The sequence below is a fragment of the Aquila chrysaetos genome, chromosome 17 (genome assembly GCF_900496995.4).
Source record: "Aquila chrysaetos chrysaetos chromosome 17, bAquChr1.4, whole genome shotgun sequence".
NCBI classification, from domain to species: domain Eukaryota; kingdom Metazoa; phylum Chordata; class Aves; order Accipitriformes; family Accipitridae; genus Aquila; species Aquila chrysaetos.
The window spans coordinates 2,265,636-2,284,215 of NC_044020.1; the positions used below are offsets into that span (position 1 = coordinate 2,265,636).

Below are 18,580 nucleotides of genomic sequence, written 5' to 3' on the forward strand. Positions count from 1 at the left end.
ATCGTTTTGAATTTATAAGGCAACTTACAGCCTTTCCACAGCAGGGGCATGACCGCACGCTCTTGCACAGCCCAGGAGGACTGCCAGTCTGGAGAGGTCCTATCAAAGCTTGTGGTCCTTGGGTTGAGCCCTCGGGGTGTTAAGCCCCACAGTGGAATAGCGACAGGGCATATGGGGGACCACGTCTCGTGAGCAGTGGCAGAGTGGAGGGTGGGAAACAGGCAGAGACTTGCCCTCATTATGCATGGGTCTAACATGCCCAATTACCCCATCCTCTCCTCACCTCCGCAATGTAAAAGACTCTTGTTGAGAGTGGTCATAATTCACGGTGAACACCCTGCCTCCCCCTTACTCCCTTCACACCCGCTGCTCTCCATTTTCCTTCCAGAAAAAAATGTGTCTTTGATGAAATGAAATGGCTCAGTCAAAGAACCCCTCAAATGGTTGGGGACCCCTGCACTTGGCCACCCTTGCCCACTTCCCAGCTCTATTTCTGGCTGAGTTTGGAGTTTAAGTGGGCTGACCTTGTGCCCTGACTGCCCCGGGGGTCAGTGATGAAAGCGGATGGAGGCTTCACAGTCAGGTCTCTTGTGTGTGACTCTTTTGTTCCCGGGACAGGGGTGTGCAGTGCCTGGGACAGTGCTTAATTGTTCGGGGGCACTGCTTTACCCGTCATGCCCTTCCCCGGGTGGCCCCAGCCCTTCTTGCTCATGCGTGGGAGGGAGGCAGCTTCCCCACTCAGGGTAGGGAGGAGGAAGCAGAGTCTGGGTTGCTCGACATCATTTCTGGCTGTTTATTAATCTGCGTAATACATTTTGCAGAGTGCCAGCAAGCCAGAAAAAAGACAGAAATAAATAAAATAAGAACTTCCTGGCATTTTGTGACTCCTGTCTGTCACCGAGTGCATCCTCTGTTGTCCTGCCGCGCAGGCAAGAGCAACATCACCTTGTCCTAGCCAGCTCCCAGGTCCATCCGCTGTGTTCTGTGGGATGCACCCTGCCACAGAGACCTCCCTCTGCCCTTCTGCAGGTGTTTAATGAGGGAAAGCCCGATGTGTCAGGCCTGAGGCACTGGGCTTAGCCTGAGCAGAGGCGATGGGTTTGCACCAGGGAGCGCAGAAGCTTTGGGTGGGGGCACATCAACGAAGCTGGGGGGTATTGTGGGGGAGCAAGCTCAGGGCTGGATGTATTGAGGCTCCTGGAGAGCTTTGCTAGACCTTAGCTGGGCACCCACACCTGGCGCTGCCCTGAGGACACGCAGAGGAGCAGCGGGTTTGCTGTAGGTATGTGTGGGCCGGGGAATGATGCTGGACAACCTGTGGGCGTGATGATAAAGAGTTGAAAGTTTACAAACGTCCATGACGGAGGTAGGTCAGCAGAGCTCAGCATAAGTGTGTGGGAAGCCTTGTACCACTCAATACCTCTTTGGCTGCCCCCTCAGCATCTTTTTTTGCAGCGAGTCCTTCCTGTGCTTTACGTCTTTATTACAGCTGGAGGCTGGGGCAGGAGTCTCCACAGCAGGCCCTCTCCTCTGCCATTTCGGGGAGTGACTGTGTAGAGGAAATGGATAAAAGGAGTGGAAGGTCAGGGTTTAATTACCCTATTGTCTGCAGAGACAAGTGATGGACAGAGACTGTCAGTGGGTCACCGATTAGCTGCCACGGAGTAGACGGAGGAGGGGGGGGAAACGTGACAAGCCCCTGGGACAGACCAGTGTCGGGGAGAGCCATGAGACATGGAGATGGCAGCTCATGATGGGAGACAATTTTTCTTTTAGTTGTTCCCCCAGTCCTTCGTCCCCCTCTTTGTCCCAGCTCCATCAGGAGCCCTGTGGGCTCAAAAGCCTCCTGGCTGCTTCACTGGTTAGGGAAAAGGGCTGCTGGGGTGGCAGGTTGCCTGGGGGGGGTGAAGGTGGGACATCTCCTGCCAACTGTGCTGAGCTCTTGTCTCCCTGTGGGGAGGCAGCAAGGAAGGATGGAGGGAGGGAGGAAGGGAAGGAGGAACGAAAGGGCAGGAGGGAAGGAAAGGAAGAAGGCTGAAGAAAGTGGCTGCTGGCCGGTGAGGGGTAATATACACGCAGTGCTCCTCTGTGCAGGTGTGAAGGTCTCCTGCAGAGAGATCGTGGAAACCAGAGTGCCTGTCTTCAGCCCCACTGCCTCACCACTGCCTCCTTTGAACATGGCTGAATGCCTCAGGTAACAAATCTCTCTCCCTGTTACATTCCTGGTATCTGTTGGCTCTGGGGCTGCAAGAGACCAGGATTATTCTCTTGGCAGATCTGGTGACTTGGTTTTGTGTAAGCAGAATGCAAAAGTAGCAAGTTTCAGTAAGTCTTACCCCTTCTGCTCCCAGCCCCATAGGTACTTCCCTCTCTTTTCCTTCTCACACTCCTATCAAGCCCTTTTTCCTCATCCCACCACACTGTCTCTGAGCCCAGCCTCCCTTTCCTACATACTCAACAACTCAGTCAACTCTTATCCCTAACCCTGCCCTCAGTCCTGCCATACAATGTCACACCTAACCTTCTTCCGCGTCCTGTTACCCTTGGTCTCAAGATTCCTCTTTCTTCTCCTCTTCCCTACAATCCCTCTACACACCCTCTTTTGGATTCTGACCTTCAGTTTCTAACTCCATCTACAGTTGTTCTCCAAGGTCCTGCTTCCCATGTCCCCTCTTCCTATCACTCCTACCCTTTCCTCTCTCCTTCTCGCCTTTCCTCACTCATCCTTTACCCCTCTTTCCTGTCTCCTTCACCCCTCATCTCCCAGGGTTGTTTGCATGAATTGTCTCTGGAATCATGAGATCACTGTTTTTTTCTGTCTCTGTCAGTGGGAACATCACATTAAGGAGCGTGGATAAGTGACCAGGGGCCATTGGGGTGACTCTGGCACCCCGTCTCCCCACCCTCCCTACCCCCCTCTTCTTCTGTATCAAAGGAAGCTTTGTTGTCCAAAAGCAGAAAGAGAAAAGCAGATAAAAAGGCGGAACATGTGATCTCACTGGCTTTATTTAGCCATCCAGCTATCCCTCCTCTCTTTTCTTGATTCATCCAAAATTATCTAAGTAAGAATCCATAATCCATCCTTGGGCTTCTCATCTGTGAAAGAGATGGTGGTAGATTCTTTTTTCCAAAGGGACTTCAACAGCTGACCTCTTGGTCTCCACAGGGTGCAAAGATGACCCTGACGGAGCTCTCTAGGCAGTGTAATGCCTTTGACTACAGTAGTCTCCACTGCAGGACTGTGGGATCCCACCCTATGAATGGGAATTAGAACCAGGGAGAAGCAAATCCTTTTGCTTGTTTCACCATTGCTAAATGGGAGTTTCTAAGAGGATCCAGCAATGCATTGTTTCATCAGGGGCACTGCTTGGTGGGGAGGTTTATGTTTGTAGCGTTAGATGCACAAGATTTGAATTAACGAGTTTCTGGATGTGCCAGAGACTTGCTTTTTTGACAAGGGTAAAATTCTTCATCTCAGGGTGCTTCAGTTGCCCTTTGTGATGGAGATGATCAGTGTTTATCTACTAAGGCTGACTGTACACTCCTGGCGAGCACCCTGTATGATAGAGCTACTGTGGGAGCAGTGGGACACAGCTGGGATTGCAGTAAAGATCTCTGTGTCTGCGTTGGGATTCATTTAGATGCTATCAAGCCAGGAGGCAGGAAGAGGATTATTATATGTTCCTTAATTGTTACATATTAGATGGGTTTGCTGCTTTACAATGAAAGCTGCTCTGCATGTAGTTTCAAAACAGATATGGTTGACTTAGCACAAATCTTTATTGTGGACACAGTCATATGAATATAAGGAGCTGGTCAGTGCACCGTTTTCATGATGTTTTAACCAGTGTGGTTAAAATCCACCAGACAAGAAGTCCTTCTAATGTGGGAATATAATAGCCCTTTTATCTGTATAGTCCATTCCCCTTCTCTACAGGAATAAAAATTCTCCAGATAATGCCTTACATCCACAGCTTTGTATGTGTGTGCGCGAGAAGTCACTAAGGCTGAAATGTAATGATTGTTTCAAGGGCCTTCCGAAATAGTTAAGGCACTGAATGGGAGAAGAGTGCAGAAAGCTTGGCAGATGGAGCCAGGCAGCATATGCCGCGTTCACCTAAAACACGACACGGACTGAGATGGACTTGGGACAAAGGGTAGTCAGAGGAGTGAAGCAGGTCGGTAGAGAAGAAGATGAGCAGAAAGGCAGAAACAGCAAGATTTGCTTCAGGTGAGACTGAAGAATTTGATTTTCTTGCGGAAGGCAGTATCAGTGAAGGATACACCCAAATGCTCTAAAAGGTAGGGAGGTGGGCATTTGGCTGGGGAGTTGTTTCTGTTGCAGAAAGGTCATTGTGGAAGTTGTAGTAACTTTAGCATCATGTGAACTTTTACATATCTCTGCACATATGTGTAAAATGACTCAGTGACACAGTATGTGCAAGGAGACTATAGCTAGAAGGATGTCTGTGGGAATGCCTGAGGTATAATTTCAATGGGGTGTGGGAAGACATGATGTCCATGGGGATTTGCCACAGCTTTTCTGTGGTAGGAGGTCATGCAGAAGAAGATTTACAGCAATGGTGCGGAGAAACTATACGACATTACAACCCATCCAACGAAGAGTGTTGGCTCCAGCTTACAAACAGCTGAATCAGTAAATGTGGAGGCAAGAAAGTGACTTTTTTGTGCTTCCCATGTGTTTTTTAATAAATGCAGAGTTCCTATAAAAATCTAGACCAATTGAAGCTGCCTCTGGACTCCTGCCAGTTCTGGGTTCCTATCATTTGATTTTCCTGAAACAGGCACCATGACTCCATTTGCAAGACATTTCCATTAGCATGTTGGGCTGATTCAACTTATATCCTGCCCTACTGTGTCTGACTCATTTTTCCCCATCTCTAGGAGAAGCCTGAGGGAAGGCAGAGGGCCCTTCACATAGATGCTCAAGGTCTCTATCAGATAATAGCTGAAGAAATATTTGCCATGACCGCGCTATGGTCATTTTTTGCCATTCCTTAGTCACTTGGCAGCCAATGGAGGGAAGAGGCGAGAGCAGGGTGGGGGAGAGTAAATGAGACAGAGGGACAAGAACAAAAGATTCTTTTGTGGTACAGAGAGAGAGAAAAGGGAAAGCATCACCAAATGCCCAGAAGCCATGTTTGTAACAAGAGACCTATTCTCTCAGTTACTTGGAAAACAACTTGGAGTAAAAGGCCCTGGTTGAATTAACCCTTCATGGAGGCGACTTACTGAGCGTGCAGGAAAGAGGCATGGCCATGGGAGGCGTAATCTGTGTGGTAAGGTAGCGGTGTTGGCTCTTGGGCAATTTAAAGCAAGGATTCATTGTCTGGGAAGAGGAGGTAGGGATGACGTTGGGTGGTTTGACCATACCAAAGTTTTAAAATGTCAGATGTCCTTTCTTTATAGGAGCTTTGGTTTTGGCAAAGGTCACTAGAGGGTTTTTTGCAGCATATGAGGCGATGACTCTTTTCCATTGACATTTTTTCTAGGGCCGCTGGCACCTAGGACTGTGGAGAAAGAAAGGAAAGGAAAGGAAAATACCACCCCTAAAATATATGTTTTACTGCAGCATAATCTTGTACCATCACAGCCTCTGTGAATTCAGTTCCTATTGTTGGCCTTCAAAAACTCTGTTCTCACACCTTGCATCTCTCTTGCTCCTTTTAGACCTCCCTTTGGCTGAGAAGAACTATTTTGCTGGAGTTAGGGGTTCTCTATACAAATGAATTGAAGGGAGGACAAATCCCCCATCCCCAAAGAAACAACCAGCTCTATTTCATTGTGAACACTCTCCCTTAGCCTATTCCCTGCTCTTTCTAAGGAGGATTCCTCTTTTATTGAGTGGATCTGTGGGTGAAAGGGGACTTCTGTGATGATGGTACGAGAAAAAGTTCTACCCAAGGAAAGAGAATCTGCACCTGTTTGAAGAACAAATATGGGCTATCAGCATAAGGCCAGGTCAGTTTGTATCTGAGCTTGCTTCTGGGTACTCTGCAAATTAAAAGAAGTGAGACAGCCAGATCTGAAATAAAAGCTTTTTCTCCCCATGACAGTACAGAAGTGACAGTACCTTGCCTCTGGAGCCTCCTCACATAAGTGCCAGGCAAAGGGAAGAAAAGAGCAGTTTGGAAATGGAAAGACAGTCCTCCCCTCTGCTTCCTCATCTCACCGGGACGGGAGCAGTGTCCACCCATCATGGGTCAACCTTTGGCGCAGATGAGGAGGATGCAGTGGGTGCCCATGGAGCCGCAGTCAGGTGGGCTGCTGAGCGGATGCGAGACGCGCACAACATTACGACTGTGCTTTCGTAGATAAGCGATCACATGGGACTCGTGCGCGTGTGTTGGAGCGGCGCTTTGAAAACTACCAGGAAAATCATGTGGCAACACAAGTCTGCTGGCTCCCGGCCCTCCCCCACTCCCTAACATTCTCCCTGCCTTTCCTCTCCTTTCTCTCTCTCTCTCTCTCTTACTGAGATGGTAGCCACAAAGGCTGGAGCTGAATTTTGCTCCGGCTAACCTCATCCTGGGCTTTGGGGTGTTTGTGTTGGCACTTGGTCTTGGCGTCCAACCTACCTGTGCCACTCAGACCACCTGTGCTGTGTGATGTTCCCTGCAGCCCTGCCAGGGAAATTTTCAAGTTCAGTCTCCTAGAGGGATTGAAGGACATTTATCCCGAGAGGACGCTAAATATGATTAAACCCATTGCTCAATGGGATTTTCACTATTGCAGCTCTGAGTCTGGCAGAAATTGACTTTTTCTTGGCACTACGATTTTAAAACCTGACTAGCACTTACTGGAGTCACTTGTAAAGGCGGAAGAGCAAGTTCTGGAGTTTGAAATGCAGTTTGGAAACTAAGAAACTTGAAGTTCTGCTCCCTCATACAACTCATTCACAGTAGCATGGCAAGGCAGGAGTCTCAGAGCATTAAGACCCTAGTCGAGCTAAGAGCAGGTGGTGGTCTGTGTAGACCAAGTGCCACCACACTGTCAATAAATGCATGTCTTTGAGCCTTGGCTCCACTAACGGCCTCCTGTTGTAACTAAGTTCTTACGTGCATATGGCTACCAACCTTGCTGAGCGCAAAGAGCTCAAAGAGTCAGGAAGGAACTGAGGGATTTAGTGGGCTGTGCCAGGTGAGGCTCAACTTGTCCCACTGTCCTAGCTCTTGGGTGGTGTTGCCGATTACACTTTCTACTGTACATTCCTCCAGCTATCATTTCTTCCAAGCTGGCCTTTCCTAGCTTAGAAGCTCAGGATCTTAGTCTCCACTCCATAAAAACTTCATTTTATGCTTGTACAGGCCCCAAAGGCAGTTCTGCTGAAGCATCTGAGAAGAAAGAGGGAGCGAGGAGAGAGGAGAGAGAGAGAGCTCTCTCTTCTTCTTTCTCTTTCTCTCTCTTCTTTCCTTCTCTCTCTCCTCTCCTCTCTCTCCTCTCCTCTCTTCTCTCCTCTCCTCTCCTCTCCTCTCCTCTCCTCTCCTCCCTCCTCTCTTCCTCTCTCTTTTCCATCTGTTCCTAAAACAGATGGAAGAATTTTAAAGCGAAGTCCCTATCTCTTTTTTTTTTTTTCCAAGAGATCCATCTGGATTTGAGTCAAGAAGATCTGCTGGAGGCAAAACAATAGGGTGCAAGGTGCGGGAGAGAACTAAAGAATGAGTGCGTCTGTATCGGTACAACGTGCAGGGCGTTTCAGGGGGACCAATCCTGTTAACCTGTTTGAGATAAAGTGCCACAAGCTCTTAAAGCCATGGTGACCTCTGTAAGATCCAGACATTTTTATCTGAAAACACATTTCAAGTGTCTCAGAGCTGAGCTTGTTGCCTTGCAGCTGGCACATCCTGGTTCACCCCCTTACTGGGTTAGACTTTGAGTGCAACTGGACAGGCTAGACTATACTAGTCCCTGAATGGAGTGTGGCTTGAATTTGGTCAGAATGGCCTGGGTATGGCTGGCTTGGCCTGAGTTACACTGGCTTTGATCCGACTGAGCTACACTTACACAGACTGAGTGAAATCTGAATGCGGGTTTGAGATGGCAGCTTGTGATAGGCACGTTCTGGGTAGGCTAGACTGGACCGGGTTAGCTGCCTTAGAGTGTGTTGAATTTGGAGCTGAAAATGGGACTGGTTTGGACTGAGTTAATATTTACGGTGGATGGGAGTGGGCTGATGGGAAGAGTTTGCCTGGATACAGTGCTGCTGAAATGGGGTAAGTGACTTCACTGTGGCTGGTTTAAAAGCCTTGTTTCACTTATACCAGCACCTGCTGCCTCATCTGGGAAGCCATTTGCTGGACCAACTTTCCATGGATAGGAAAAAGATTATTCAGCAAGTGCTGAAATGGGATCCCCAAAAGGCTAACAAAAATCTTTAGTTCCTCAGTGTCCAGCTGCTCCAGGCCATCTCCTTCTCCCACAACCTGTGAGTGGTTCATGCCAGAACATCTGCATCTTCTTCCCGATCTGGTCCACCAGGTCAAATCTGTTCATCACTCAACATCCTAGCCTTAAAAAGGAAAACCCCCGTCTGAGAAATTCCCCAACGAGGGATGGCTACCAGTGTTTGAAGTGAGGAAATAGGACCTGAAAACCTCACACGTGACTTCTTTTTTAATGACTAGGTTTCCTTGATAGTGCAAAATTTCATGCGCTCTAATATGGTGTGTGTAATGCATTGCCACAGTGTTCTTTATCGAGGGGATAAAATAAATACTTGACCTGGACACAGGATTAATCCCCAAGTAAAGGAAAATTCAGACTGTTTCCAAATAAACGATGTCTCAACATAAAAGACTGTACCTGGACAATCTGGCAAGTCAGTCTAGGTGACAGTGCTGCCAAATCCCTTCCCTTCTCACTTGTTCTGGCTCTGCTTTAAAAAAAAACAGAAAGAAATGTGTAGCGATGGGTAGGAGATGGTGTGGTCCTGGGGAGAAGCAGAGCCCCATCTCCTTGCACAGCTAGCAGAGAGTGGAGCAGGAGAGCGGAGGGTAGCACAGCGCTGTACAGCTGCAGGGCTGCTCACAACAGGGCAGAGCTCCCGGAGAATGCGCTCTTTGTTCCCTGCCTTTAAAGGGTAAGAGAAACACTTATGCATGGCAAATTAGCCCAAAAATGTATTTCTCTAAAACACCCGATTGTCTGGCCAGCTCTGCAGCTGCAGGGAAGTTCCAGGGAGAGGAGGGGGAGGCGGCGGGAAGGAGAAGGAGGGAGGCAGGGAAGGAGGATTTTGATGGCTGGTGGAGGGGGTGGGGGGGGGAGGCAAGATGATTGTGCGAATGAAGGAGAAATTCTCATGCCTCGATTCAAACAGAGCTGACCAGTGAGCCAGGGGACCCCTGACAGAGGGGCCGCGTTGGTGGCCAGGGGACCTCGGATGCTGTGCGGTCTCCTGGGGGGTAGGGAGAAGAGGGGACACGAGGCAGCTGTGCTCCGGACAGCGCGGGAGCGGGCACTGGTGCAGCCGGCGGTGCCGGGGAGTCCTGCCACCCAGCAGGTTCAGCTGTGCCATCTGGGCCGGGATGCTCAGCGAGCAGTGCCATGCTCCTCTAGTCACCGTGTCGCGCGTCCCGGGGGGTGACGGGCTGTGACTTTTCTCCCGCTTCGGAGCAAAACGCGCAGGGTGTGACTCTCTGCGGAGGTGCAGGGCCTGTGCTGTTCCCAAGAGGCGGCACTTGGGTTTAAAACGTCCCAAATGTACTTCTTGATTAGGAACTTGATCTGGGCTTGTTATGAATTTCCAGCCTAATGCTGATACCCATTTAAAAACTCCCAGACCATCGCTGGCAGACAAGTGATTCCTTGAACTTCCCTGGGGTTCGCAAAGCAAAACCTAATGGTAAGATTCTTGGCAACTGCTCAGACTGTGAAGTTCATGGCGAGTGCCACAGTCCTGTCCCTGCCCCAAGGGATGTCACTGAAAGCAGAGTCAGGGCCACTATGAGCACAGCTGAGAGCTCAGTGTCCAAGGAGCATCTCCCACACTGTCTGGGATGAGATGTCCTCTTCGTGTGCATGATGAGAATTTATTTTCTCTTCCATTATCTGCTGATGTGGAAGGAGAGGTGCTCCCTGCTGCAAACTACAGTGCTTTGCAGGCACAGCCTTGAGGCAACCTGACTGGTCCTCATTACTACCCCCTGAATGCTCTGCGGTTTGATCCAGATGCCGCTCTCAGGGCATGCAGCTCAGGCTAGACTTTGCCTTTGGGGATGCTCACGGGTGCACTTGCCTGCTATAAATCCAGGTCCCGGTGCTCTGTCCTTTCTGTGACGTGACATGACCTACTCTGGGCAGACAAGAGCATCTCCTTCAAAGTCACCAGTGCCACCGGCTCCAAGGGCTGATGAGACTGGTAGGTAGCCTTAGGTTAGGCAAAGTTTACACTGCCCATGAGAAAAAAAGAGAGACGTGAGAGTCTCAGAAGGGGATTTGGCTTTGACACATTCCTGTGACTGTCCAGCTCAGGTGCAGGGTTGACGTTGCCACCGCTTCATGCTGGCACAGACAAACCGTACTCTGTTTCCAAGTTGCTGCTAAACTCATTGTGTGACCAGATTTTTCCAAGGACAACCCTGTAACTCTTCAGGTTTGTAATCCAGAAGCTCTATGAAGTTCCCTCTCACTGGACTGGAGGAAGGGAAGGACAGGTGGACCTGGATGTTTTAGCTGAACAAGTAGTGATACTGACTGCTGGTGGGAATTATTCATTCTTTCTTTTCAGAGGTTACATGAAGATGCTTTGGATGACACTGGTTATGGAGGTACCTGCTGGCTATGGAACAGTGTCTGACTGGGGGAAGCCAGCACTAGGTTTGAGAACTTCCTATAGCGGAGAAGCTGATCAGACTTGTGTTGGAGAAGGAGTGTGATGGGCAGAGGAGGAGGTGGGGAGCTGAACCACTCTTGAAATGAGGGGTTGGGAAGCTGTTGACAACTGTATAATCCTGTCGTCACTACCTGGCTCATCTCTGTGTGGCCACTGGGATGGTTCACTCTCTCATTTTATGTTTACGTGGGAGAAGAGGGTACGAAAAATGTTAGCTTTAATCAAGTCAGCAGTATTTCTCAGCTTTGACACACTTCATTTTCCACTCAGGTGAAAAGGGGTCCCTCCGCGTGCATTGCCGTGCATCCCCACGATAAGGGAGAGTCCGTCCCATCCCCTCCTCTCCTCCTCTCCTCTCCACTTCTCCTACAGCATCAGACCTTCACATCTCTGCCACCCAGCTCTTCGTATGTCTCTTTAGAAACACCCTGAGCAGCAGCCGCACAGACATGTGCTGCCGTGTTACGTGAGTTTAAGCCTCTAGTTTTTAAGGCCACAAAGCTACAGCTGTGCCAGCGCTGGGCTCCACGCCCGACCTTCAGGGAGTGGGTGGCACAGATTGATGGCAGGCCTGCCGTGAGTCCCGAGATCACTTGCGGCAAGGTGGGACTTGGGGAAACCAAGAATCCAGGCACACTCCAGCATTTTGTGGAGACCCTGAGACCTCCCAGGGATGGCAAGGGTGTGGCATCATCTGAGGGTGGGAATGATTGGTACCAGGAAAGTATTTATTGGTAAATAATTTGCCAAGAGATGGGACTTCAGGGGAATGAAACCAGTTGCAGATCCAGACGTAATTCAACAAGTACTTTTGGCTGGAAAGCGAGTGTGGGAGGGGGATTTTTAAAATATCAAAACATTTCATTTCAAGACAATATTCCTGAATTATTCTGTTTTCTAAATGCCAAAATGTTGTGAATGGACATTTTCAAAGTGAATTTCTGACATTTCATTTCAAACCAGCATTTTGCATTTAAAACTTGACCCAGGTTGAAACATGAGAGGTCAGACACAAGAGCCCAATAACCACAAAATAAAACCTGTTATTTCAAGTTCAGGGAAAAAAAAAAAAACAAAAACACAGCAGAGCTCCTATGTGTGTCCAGATCAACATGTCCCTACATGAGACCTCTGAGGTGATGGAGACACTGGAGCAGAAACAGACAGTGTGGTTGGGATAAAACCAGCCAGGTAGTGGCCTGAGCTGAACTAGAAAATGCCCTTGAGCATCCCAGACAGAACTTTACTCTTATCTCAATACATTTCACTCTGATCTCAATAAGGCTGTTTATGGTGGGATGTGCATCTCTTAGGGATGCTTGCATCTGTTCAGCTCCATGCATAGCAACAGGCAGAGCAATGCCGAGCAAAGCCCCTGTGGCTGTGGCAGTTTTACCCGTGCTGTCATCTAGCTTTAGGCAAAGCGGCAACCAAAGTGCCATTGTCTTCCAGCGCTGTCCTGCTGATGCCTATGAAAACCAGTGGAGCTCTCCATAGGCATGTGTCCATAGGCCGCTCCAGGGGAAAAAATGCAAGTGTGAGCAAGATCTGGGTGCAAGAAAATCTCTGCTAATTTGGGAAGGGGCCCTGGTACTTCTCATAATGGGTAGGTAGGTTGGGGGACGATGACCAAGCGGGATGAAGGACACTGCCAGTGCTTTGAGAAGATGCTGTGTCCCCCAGCTGCCACTTCTGTACAAAGGCAGGTTGAGACTCGAGGGACGTAAAGAATAGTCTTCCTCCCCCTTCCTCGCTGGCCCCAGCCCCTCGCTCCTGCCGCCCCATCCTCTCTGCCGCGCACACGTGGTCCCCGCTGGCCGTGAATAGAGTTGGCACGGGTGGGCCCAGCCCGAGCCACTGGGGCTCACGACTCCCGACCTGAATAAGCAGCATAAAGGCACAGAGCAGCCCCGTCGCGGCTCCGTCCCGACCCATCCTCCCCAGCTGCGACAGCATCCGCTGCGGGCCCAGACCGGCCATTCTTACCAAGTCCTTCTGTGCCGTTTGTCTTTCTCTCCCTCTCTCGTCTCCCCCCCGCCTCTTTTTTTTTTTTTTTTTTATTTAATCCCCTTTTTTCGAACATATCATTACAGGAGCAACAAAAAAGATGGGACAATACAGCCATTGATGAACTGCTCTCGTCCTCCCATCCCGATCCCCCCCACTCCCTCCCTCCCCTCCTCTGGTGCGTGCCAACACTCTTTCCACCCGCCCAGGGCTGGAGCCAGCGCCAAACAACCTCTGCTAATAAACAAGAGGAACCAGATAAACCAGGAACACAATAGAGGGATTTGTTGCACTTTAGTGATGGTGGGAACAATGTCAACTCCGTGGCGCAGCTGCATGGACCCCCTCCCATCCTCTCCCCCCACTGCCTCGCGCCCCCCGCGCACTTGCAGCCCAACACTGTGATTTATGAAAGGCCAGAGGTCACCGTGCATTAAAGGGCTCCTTTCTTGCATCATTTATTAACCCCTCTACGACAAGGCGCACTTATTGTGGTGGTGGTGGTACAGCGAGTGGGGAGGGGGTAGAGGCATCCATCCCGGCGGCACCGCGCATCTCTCGGAGGATGCTGAGATGCAGAGCTGGTGTTTAAGCCTGGTTTTGTGCTGACCTGGTGTGTGTAGGGAGGAGGGGAACCTTTGGTGAGATGCATTTCGGCCAGCGAAAGCAAGTCGTGCACTCCAGCATGGCCCCGTTCACATTTCATGCAGGTCACCGTCTGCCCGACGGCTGGTGAGCACAGATCACGGTCCGTGCTGTGGCCGTGCGCACACCGAGGGCTGACCCGAAAGGTTGCCCTGAAGACCCCGTAGTCCATGTGGTAGGGTTGACCATGTTGCATCACCAGAGCCTTGGGTCACCTTGGGCTACCAGGTGTGGTCACGTGGGCCGGGCAGAGGGGAGACGGGGCACCATGGGACAGGATGGACCACTCCAACGTATCCTTCTCAGGCTAGTAGAAATGTGGCCAAAATCTTTCCTTGTCTCACCGGAGCTGGTTGCCATTGCAGGCAACGCTGCAGTGTCACCATGCAGCACTTTGAAGCCTTCCTGTGTGGCCGTGAAGCAACGCCATGAAACACTAGCATGATAACTCGCTGGCCTGATCTTTTTCTCCTGAAATTGCAGTGACCAAGTCAGATTGGGCAAGACGATGCAGCGGCAAAGGCTTCAGTACCGAAATTTGTGGTCCCCTGAGCTACCGCCCCATGTCCCCAGCCATGCTTGAGGGCTCCCTGGAGAGCCTCTCCACAGGAAAACTTGCTTGGGAGGACAAACAGCATGGCCATCACAGGCTGGGGGTGATGCGCGAGCCCCGGAGAGGGGGTGTCTGCTGGAGTTCACGTCCACCGTGAGGGCGATGGGTTTGTGCCGGCGCCTGGTTGCCTGGCCCATCCCTCCCGGCTCAGCGGAGGGGAGGCTGCGGTGTTGACGGGTTGGGACATCTTCCCCCCGGGATGAAGTGATGGGTAACAAGGGACAAGCTTAGGAGCTGGTGGGAGCCCTTTGAATACGGGTGTCGGGGTGAGCCCCTGCACAGGGCAGAGGGGACACGGAGGCTGGGGTGAAGGGGAAGATGGTCCCGCTGCCCAAATGCCGGCCAGTAACGTTGGTAACCAGCCGAACTGCTCCTGCCCTGGCTTTGGTGCCTCAGCCTCAGGCCGTGCTCCCTCGCTCGCTCTCCCTCGCATTCCTCCGGGAGCTGATCAGGGCTTGAATGACACCCCAGATGACTCTTTGCTATTAATTCCTGTGAACAGAAAGGGCTCCTTGTTCTCCCAGTCCTACTCTCTGGAGGAATTACAGGGGCCAAGGCAGCAGGCTGAAGCCTTCCCGACTTAACCCTTCCCCCGGCTCCCCAGGAGCCTCCGTGCAGCCAGAGGACTGGCAGAGGTGAAGATCACCCTGGAGCCACCTCGGCCACCGCTGAACGAGCCCACCGGGGTCACCCAGCACTGCTACAACCACAGATCCCGTTGGGAGGGTCCCCTTTTCTGGTTGTTCTGCCCAATCTCGTACAATTCCCTTCCTCTCCCCTCTAGGCATCTCTCCTCTGTTGTGCAGACCGAGAGCACCCAGCTCCCTCCATTACATCACACTGGATATGCCAGACTCCATCCGAGAAAAGGCGAACCCAGTCCCCTTCTGCCCCAGCTCCCCACCCCTTCAGCGCTTGCTTTTTGGGGTTCGCTTTTTGGAAGTACACCTGGCCTCTCTGGCAGGAGACGAGGGAGTTAACAGCCAGGGAATGTCCGTGCCACCCATCAAAGCAGGTAGCAGACAGACATGCTTGCCCTGCTCCTCTTTGATCCTTCCAGACCCGAGTAATGCAGAAAATTGTCCCGTTTAGCCATCACAAGTCCTCAGCATGCCCGAGAAACATTGGGCTGGTCAAGACAACGGGATGGGAGCTGCCTGGGGTCTTTGCAATGCTCAGAGGTGATTCTCCTCTCTTCTTTCCACGAGGTTTTCCCTACACCTCCTCCCTGAAGCAGCTGGCATCGTAATCCACTGATTTAAAGCAAAAAATGCCTCTGAGTGAAGTCTCCTGCTCGGGCACATCAAGGCACACACACCAGCGGCAGTGGCGTGGTTTCCCACACCTGCGGCTGCCCACACCGTGCCTTGGAGAGGGAACAGGGTTTCTCCTGCTCCTGAGCCGGGTGGGACTCTGCAACCACATCCCAGACCCAGTCCCCAAAGAGCTTCCCGAGGACTCCCATCCCATCCCGGAGCGCAGGGCCACGCGCTGATCAGCATCACCCAGATTGTGTCGCCCATGGGGAACGCTAACCCCGGAGGAGAGCAGCCACCATGACATTTCTTTTGCTGCCCTGTGCAGGACACTGGGTTGACAACCAACCTGGTCAGGCTGTAAACAACTCCGGGCATTGCCTGCCTTTTGTTTCCCCTGATACCCCATGGCAAAAATTACTGCACACCCCCTGCAGCTAACTCTCCTCTAACGACATGGACACGGCGTGGTGCTGCCAAAACCCAGGCAGGGCTACGGGCAGGTCTTTGCTTTTCCTGAGTGACCCACACCACTTTCTTTCTCCTCGGGCTGCCTTGTGGGCAGCCAGTTCACTGATGCCCGTGACTGGAAGCAAAGAGGCATCTGAGAAGGGCTAGGACCAAAATTGGGAGCTTCAGCCAAAAAGGGCGAGGGGTGATGAAGACCAGAGCCTGGCACTGGTTCCTGTGCCCACCTCCCTGTTGGGAGGACGCCTACGGCACAAGGAAAACTGAAGGGCTCTTTGGAGATCGCAGCCGCCACAGAATCGTGGAGGGTTACACAAATATGGGCTTTGGGGACCCTCTGCTTCTCCTGTTCACGGAAAGGCCTTGAAAACGACCCGCATGCTGGGGGCTTGGGACGGCAGTCCTGACATCAGCTCGGGGAGGAATCCGGAGACAAGGGCATGAGGAAGTGGTGGAGACGGGGCTGGGCTTGGGTGTTCCAGCAAAGGGTACGGCCTGGTCCTGATCTCTCCCAGGCTGCCATCAATCATGTCCCATGATATCTCACGAGTGAGACTGGCTGCAGACCCATAGATTTTCCAAGCATTATGGTGGCCTCTCCCTTTGCTCCTCCCTGCTTTTCCTTGGAGCATCACACCCAGGCAATCTTCAAATAAAGAGTAACCATTTGAAACCTTGCTATTTTTTTTCCAATTCTTTCATGACTGCCTCTGTGGGTGGTTCAGATGGTCACCTGGCCATCCCCTCACTAGTCTCCACTTCGCCCCAAGACTGAGTAACCAGCTTCCCAGCTATTTTATGGTCATGGTGATGAGGTGTGATAGGGCCCCGAGGCATCTCCACACCAAAGGGGACATGCAGTCCTCACTGAGGATGTTGGATATACTATTTCTGGCTGGGGCAGCAGGACTTTGAGCATGGGTCAACTGTCCCTGCCATCCACAACCTTCCCACGACTGCCTGGGTTGCCTGGTCCTCTCCCTTTCTCTTTCTCCCTCCTGGGCCACAATGGGACTGAGCAAATCCATTCAGATCTCCCCACACCACAGCTTGGGTGGGGAGTCATCCCCTGCTTTCCAGCAGGAGGGCTGCCCCCCCTCCTCTTCCTCACCGAGCCCTCCCCTCCAGCCACGGCGGGACCAGCAAGCCTCATGCTGGCGAAGATGCAAATCCCACGTGGGAGCCGGGAAGGGTCAAGGGCTTGGCTTTGGCACGGGAAACCTGGCTCCCCTCCCCGGCAGAGAGAGAAGGGGAGACTTCTGCATCCCCTTCCCCAGCACGATGTTGGGATGGTGACCCCCCCCCTGTCCTTCCCACAGCGTCATGGGGGGACACGGCCAGTGCAAACCCTGCCCGGCACGGGCGAGAAGGCAGCAGGGACAAGACCCCCACCCACCCCCAAATCCCAAACCCTCGCCCCCCCACCAGCCCTCCTGCCCCTCATTGCCTCACGTGCCCACCTCCACGGGAAGGGGAGAGGCGGTGGCTCGTCCATCCCGGTGGCCGTCCCCATCGCGGCCACCGCCGCCGCCTCAGCTCCTCCTAGCCCGGGTTTCCTCTCCCGTCTTCGGGTCTGGAGAAAGCTGGACGCTCTTAAAAAGCTTTTTATGTGCGCGCGCGCGTGTGTGTGAGTGTGTGTTAATCACATGATTGTCGTTCACCTGTATCCCGAACAAAGACGGCGCACTGTTTAAGGCCCAAACAAGAAAGCCGGCAAGGGAAGGAGGGGGGGAGTGTTGGGAAAACTGAAGGGGCCGTTGAGAGAGCGGGCGCGCGCGGGAGAAAATCCCTTATCAAACTCCCAATTCATGGGTCTCCCTTTCCCTCAGCACACTGCGGGTATTGTTTGGCTGGGGGGTGTGTGTGTGTGTGTATTTTTTCGAATGTCTGTGTCGTCCTCCCCTCGCTCCCCGGCTCTGACGCTCTTTTACTGTATGGAAAGATTTCATGGGGAACCCCTCCCATTTTCCCAGGCGGTCTTGGGACAATACCAGTGCTGTGTCCCCGATCTGGGCAGGGGACAAAAGCTGGCCCTGGCTCTCGCGCTGGGGATCCTGCTGCTCCTCTGCTGCGGACAGGCTCTCCCCTCTTACTCCTCCCTTGCCGCAGGTGCAGGGGATGGGTGTCATCTAGCAAAATCCCTCCCCAGCAACCTCAGTGGTCCCACCTTGGTGGTGGAGGTGTCCCACCAACGTGGTCCCCTCGTTGAAAGCCTACTGAGCAGGTGCCCCTGCGACGATGCACCTCGCTCGCCGAGCACCCAGCCCGGAGCAGGGTGCCCTTCCCATCACCCTTGGGACCAACGTGGGTGCAGGGGCACCTAGCCTGGTGGGACATCTCCACTTCCCACCCACTTTTACACATTGCCCACCCGACATGGCTGTATGGTGGGGAGGTGGCATCCTTCCACCTTTGCATATTGAGGACTGAGGCCCGAAGAAAGCATTTCACTGATGTGTCACAAGAAATTTGTGGCTTAGCAAGGTCTCTGGCTCATGAACCGCCTTCACTGGTTGGTCCTTCATCTGCAAAGGACCGTCCCTTTTTATGGACCTGGGCACCCCATCCATAGAAATATATGCTGAAAAGAAGGGGTGAAAACCTGCTATAAGAGCATTTCCCCAGGAACCAGTCATTAGGAAGACTTGCATTTGGAAACACCACTTCTGCAATGTTAGCCGCTGTGGCCAGTGGTGGCTCTTGGAGGGTCCGTGTCTCTAAAAAGGGCTCCCAGGGGAC

General features: G+C 52.1%; 2 long non-coding RNA genes across 2 annotated transcripts; one reads left to right on the forward strand and one right to left on the reverse strand.

Annotated features, from left to right (window-relative positions):
* The first annotated feature begins 3,780 nt into the window (after window positions 1-3,780).
* Window positions 3,781-13,179, forward strand: LOC115352753. The gene is made up of 4 exons (XR_003927253.1): window positions 3,781-6,280; window positions 7,602-9,100; window positions 9,800-10,910; window positions 12,946-13,179. It is a non-coding gene; the product is annotated as an uncharacterized LOC115352753 (long non-coding RNA).
* A 113-nt stretch (window positions 13,180-13,292) lies between these two features.
* Window positions 13,293-17,516, reverse strand: LOC115352751. Its single transcript, XR_003927252.2, has 2 exons — window positions 17,302-17,516; window positions 13,293-14,609 (listed from the first exon to the last, which is right to left on the reverse strand). It is a non-coding gene; the product is annotated as an uncharacterized LOC115352751 (long non-coding RNA).
* Between the last annotated feature and the right edge of the window lie 1,064 nt (window positions 17,517-18,580).